Raw genomic sequence first — 6,000 nt, 5'->3', positions numbered from 1 at the left:
GAGCTGGTGAGAGCACCGATGTCCCGTGGGTCCAGCCCAGAGAGGGGCTGTGCAGGGCAGGACTGTCCGAGACACGGAGCAGTGCCGGGGCTGGGGAAAGGCTGGGGGGGGACACCGAGCCCTCCCCCAGGAACAGCGTGTGCTTTCCTTGGCAGGGAGCCACGGGAGGCAGAGCCGTCGCTGCACACGCACGGCGTCAGACATCATCATCATATTAATAATGAAAGGGCAGCTCCTTCAAAGCTCTTCGTCCCCGCGCCGGCGAGAGCGCAGAATGCAGAGGAGACGCGTGAGCCTCATCCCAAACAGCCGCGGGGAGAGCGCTGCGGTGCCCGGATGGTCCTTCGCTGGTCCTTCACCAGGCCGCTGACCTGGAATGACAAAAAGCTGCCAGGTCCCCGCTGGGTGCTCTCCCTGCTGGGAATTTGGCTGCTGGGGGGGTCCCTGCATAGGAGCAGGGCAGCCCACGGTGTCCCCAGCTCCTGTTCCCAGCAGTGCCCTGTGCAGGCTCCCCTGTCCCCCTCGTTCAGCAGGAAAGGCCGTTTTGGCTGCCGGGGAAGGAGCTTCTCTCCCGAGGGCTGAGTGCTCTGTCCATCACTGAGTGACACGGCAGGACACCGCTCGCTGTGTCACGGCCTTTTTCTTCCACGGGAGGAATCGATGGCTCAGACAATGAGACGAACCACCCACAAAGAGGTCTTGGGCTGCAGCCAGCACGGGGTCAGTGGCAGCAGCTCCTGGGGCATCACTTCTGCTCTTCTCCCTGCAAGATACCTGGGTTTCCAAAACCCCTCCTTTAACAGCCCTGTTTTGTCTAAAGCGTCTCCAAGCCTGCTTGTACTTTGTGAGGGTCTCAGCGGGACCAGACCAGGGGCTGAGCACCTTTTCTCCTCTCTCTCCTCTGCCAAATCCTTTCTTCCACCTTTTGCCCCTCTTGGGGGGCCAGAGCCAGGAGGGCTTTGCTGCAGGTGCCATGGTCTGGGGAGGAAAGAATCAAACTCTCTGTGCCACTGGATCACCCCATGCCCACCCTGTACCCATCCCATCCCCACTCCATGCCCATGTGCTCTCCCTGGCACCCCGAGCGTTTCAGAGAGTCCCACCCTACAGCAGTGTCCCAGAGGGGTGGGGGCTGCTCTGTCCCCATCCCCAGCCCTTCCCTCCCAGCCCTTTCTCAAGCTTTGTTTTCCTCCTCCCTCCAAACACAAAAAAAGCCCCAAATCCCCCACAAATGAGAAACCTCTTTTTGTTCCTCTTTTCCCTTTGCTTTCTGCCACGGCAAAGTATTGATTGGAGCTGATGTGCTGTAATCCAGTGCTTCTGTGAAAAGTTGGCATCCCAGAGTCCCTGGAGGGGCCAGATCCTGCCCCGATGTGGGTCTTGCTCCTCTGCCAGGCTTGTGGATAGAAGGAAGGTTGCATGCCTCCCCGTCCCATCCCATCCCATCCCATCCCATCCCATCCCATCCCATCCCATCCCATCCCATCCCATCCCATCCCACCAAAACCAGGTGCTATACACTTGGTGAGGGCATCACCATGAGCAGCTGATGGGTGGGAAAAGGCACTGGTTTGGAGCAGAGCCACATCAGATCCCACTGGGATGGAAATCCAGAGTGCTGGGCTTCTGAAGGAGCTCTCCTGCCCTTTTGGGAGAGCAGGGGATGATGACAGGGGGGAGAGGAGCTGGTTGGGGGTGGTCAGCAGGGCTCTCCAGAGAGGAACAATTCCATTTCCTGACAGCCAAGGAGGGCTGTGGAGAGATAGGGCTGACCCCAGCCTGAAAGGGGCTCATTGTGGGGTGCACGCCTGCCTCTGTGGGCTCTGGCTGGAGACCCCCCTGTGCCCACCCAGCCACCCAGCTCCACCGTGCTGGCACTGCATCTACACTTAATGATGGCAAATGGGCCAGAGAGCTGGAAAGTGAGGGGAAAGAAACCCAGCCAAAACTCGCCAAAAAACACAGGGAAGATTTTAATTTAAAACCTTTTCCCACATGGAGAGCAGCAGCCTGGGCCATCTGGAGGAGCATATGCAGGTGAGGGGGGGCAGTGGTGCCTCCTCCAGCTCCCTCGCTCTCAGCAGCCCCCAGAAAGGGCTTTGGGCTGGTGAAAACTAACCCCGGGGGGGGCCTGGGTACCCCAATCCCAAACACCAGCCTGGGGGAACCCAGCTTTCCCTCCTGAGCTACCAAGACCGCTCTGTTTAATTGCTGTATTTGCTGCAAAAGTGGTGATGAATCCCAAAGCAAACTACAATAGCAGCTGAGTTTATTGCGAGAGATTAATTCAGTGCCTTAATTGAAACCACAGGAGCAGGATGGGAAAGCATCACTGTGGGGCTGGGAGGAGGGGGTCGGGGTCAGCTCTGCTCAGCACCCACATCCACCCCTAGCCCTGGCAGTCAATGACGCCCAAATTAGCAGATTTACTCCTCAGAGGACTCCTCCATTGGCTGAGCATCACATCCAGCATCCCAAAGCCCCAAGTTTCCTAGCAACTCCCCAGCGCTGCCTCTGCCCACCCATTAACCCCTTCCCAAGCCCCCCACACTCCGTGTGGAACACCCGGTGCTTTGAAGGCGTGGCTGCCACACTGGGTGGGAGCAGGGATTTATGCAGCAAATAAATCTGCAGGATGCTGGAAGGAAGCTCGGGATGCTCAGCTGGGTGGGAGAACTGAGCCGGGCTGGTTGGCCAAGACTCAGAGTGTTTGATTCCAGGCGGCACAGAGAAACCCTCAGGTTTATGTATTGATGGTTTGGTTTCTAAATGTCACGTTAGCTTTGAAGGTTTTATCCTCCTGACTCGTGGAGATGCCCGGAAAAGGTCAGGGAACCCCCAAATCGTGGCCAGCCCATGCAGCTCCCAGCTGGCATTGGCACCAGGAGAGGCAGAGCTCGAGCCAAGCTCTTCCTCCAATTTCAACAGCAAATCAATGACATAGTTTTTTTGGGAATAGGATGGAAGGGAAATTTTCAAGGAAAACGGCCTTGAAAGTGTAAAATCACAGCAGGACATGGTGTGATGGCCAGGCCTGGGCTGAAGGAAGTGGGGTTGCTCCATGACGGTTTTTTCAGACGGGCTGTACAATCCTTCCCTGGTTTTCCCTTTAGAGATCAGAAAGCAGGAAGCAAGGGTTGGAAAAAATAGCGGGGTTTATGGTTGAAAAATAACAGTTGACAGGGAAAAGAAGCAAACAAGTTTGTTTGGGTTTTTTTTTCCAACTGTCTTAATATATATAGACTGGGAAGTGTGTCCAAAGATCATGTGCCACTGAAAAGGATAAATCACTTCTCTCACTTTAATGTGCTTTGTTGGGTTTTATCAGAAACATTGTCATAAAATTACCAAATTGAAATTTTAAATGGGGGGAGAGAGGGAATATCTGGAGGGTTTGTTCTTGCTTCTCTTTTCTTATTGCCAAATAAAATACAATTAAAGCAACATTTTCTATGCCAGCCAGCATAGCTAACATCACTTTTCTGACTGCACTTTTTTCTGTCAGCCAATGAAAATAAATGATGCAGGATTACCAGGGAGCATCCAGCCTTCGTGGCTGGAGGGGGATGTGGAGCAGCAGGCATTCCAGTTCGAAACAGAAGGATTTTATTCCCGTGGTAAGTGGAAATCTCCAGGGATGTTTCCCACAGAGCTCTCTGCCGCCGCCTGGAGCGAGGCTTCGCCGTTCCTTTGCTCTCCCAGTTCCCACCAGTGCTTCCCAGTCTAACCCAGTCCTTGCCACAGCCGCTCTCTGGGGGTGCCAAATTAACTTGGGTCCCCCTGCAGCACTTCTGGAGTAACCCCAGTGAGGTCACCCAGGGCCTGGTCGCCCGTGGGGCTCAGTCCCATGCTGGGGGCTACCGGCGGCTCAGCTGCTGCCTGCACTGAAATCCCCGTGGTAATTGGATGAGGGCACTGTTTCCATGAGAATATTAAATCAGAGCCCCAGCCCCGATCCGGGGAGACACGCTCGGGAATATAAAGACACGGTAGATCACGTTACAGAGGAGTCATTTCTCCTACTTTAAAGTCAAAGGTATCACAACAACTCCTTATCTGTCACAGAGTGTATTGGGGCATCTCCGACTGATGGGGGCGGGAGGGAGGGAGGAGGCAGCCCCCGGCAGAGGGGCTGAGCACTCCCCGCTCATCACAGCGATGGGCTCTGGGGGGCTTTGGGAAAGGAGGCTCAAAAAGTGCTTAAGTGCTTTGTGAGCCTGATCTTCCAAAGCCCCTGAGAACCCATCACTGTGATGAGATGTGAGTGCTCAGCCACTCTCAGGGCTGTGACTGTGGCCACAAACCGTTGTGACAGTGCCAGTGCAGGTGTCCCAGTGCCTGAGGCTTTGTGGGCAGCAGCTCAGTGCCACCATCCAGCATCCCGAGCTCACTCCCCTTGGGACCAGTACAGGAGTCACTTAGCAAATGAGGGGCTCCAGTGTCCTCCCAGTTACCGGTTTAGCCGGGTGTCTCATTGTGGTGACCATCTGGTGGCATCTGCTGCTGCTCAGCTGTCACCCACCCTCCTGGCGAAGGGGAAATCCGGACACCTCGTGGATGGGGTACACAGGGGACATGTCCAGGGATCCAGCAGAGGGTTAGGGGCAGCCAAGGCAGGAACATCCCATGGCTCCTGCCACCTTGGAGATGGATGGATGGATGGATGGATGGATGGATGGATGGATGGATGGATGGATGGATGGATGGACATCTCCCCACCCACAGCACGGAGGCAGGGGGGAGGGCAGACAGACAGATGTGCCTCGTTAGCCAATGGGGTGGCTTCAGGTGATGCTGACAAGCCCATTAAAGGGGTTTATCAAGGGAAGCGGGGCTGGCAGGAGGCTGCTGGTTTTATCTGAGATGCTGCTTTTGGGCTGGGAGAGCCTAAGCCTCTGCTTGTTAATTAGAAGGCTTCGAGGAGCTTGGTACTGGTTGGCCTCACTTGTGAGCAGCCATAATATGATGAGCGATTAGGGACTCTGAAGCTTTTTAGCCAGTGTCATTAAGCTGCTGATGAGCTCAGGCGAGGAAAGGTCCTTTTTGGCTGTGCCTGAAACTGGCTGGTCCTGCTCTGACCTGGTGCTTCCTCCTGTTGTGGTCCCCGACCTCCTGAGTCCCGTGGGATGGGTGAAATGTGTGTCCTGGGGATGGTGATGGCTTGGCTGTCACCCTGTGTCCTTGAGCTGGGTCAGATCTGGTGTTGTTCAGCTCATCAGTGAGATGATGAGCTTCTGGTCATGCACGAGTGAAGCTGAGATGTTCCTATTTTCACTGTCTGCCAGGTATTGAGAGAATTTGGGGATGATTATCTCTGAAAAGGTGACTTCAGACCATTTGTGCATCAGGGAAGAGGATGGTGATGTGGGCCCAACAATTGCTTTGGGAGAGCTTTCCCCGTTATGGGGCTTCCCCACTCGTCTGGGCACTTCTTGCTCAGGGCACATCCTGACAGTGTCACTGTCCCATCTTCCCCTCACACCTTGAAGCCCCCCAAGTGTTGTGGCAAAACAGGGAGCAAAATCTGCTGGATTTTCTCTGCCCTCCCTCATCTTCTCCCATCTGCCTCGGCAAAACTTCCGCAGCTCAGCAGCACCGTGGTCTGCCTGGCACCGCTAGCGCCGTATTTACAGCAGTGTTAATTAAATACTTTCCGCAATCAGCGCCATGCATGACCCCGCTCCCCGAGCCGGGCTGGGCTGTAATGTGCCATCATCGAGTGAGAACATGACTGCTGCCATCCCAGGGAATTTCTAATAGAGATTTACTCATCCCAGGCCTCTCGTTTCTCCATTTTGTGACATTTTGCAAAGTTCAGGTTTACAAAATAAGCCAGTGCACACGAGAGATGCTCCAGCCATCATTTACACTGCGTGTGCAGTTTTCTGCTGCTCTGAAGGTGGGGTCTTCACTCTGTGGTCACCAGAGTTGGGGGGTGTGCTGGCAGCTGCCCTTTCCTCCTCTGTGCCCAAGGGGCTGCTGTTTTTGACAAAGAGCACC

This window comes from Coloeus monedula (genome assembly GCF_965178545.1).
Source record: "Coloeus monedula genome assembly, chromosome: 21".
NCBI lineage: Eukaryota > Metazoa > Chordata > Aves > Passeriformes > Corvidae > Coloeus > Coloeus monedula.
Note: the sequence above shows the minus strand (reverse complement) of the source record.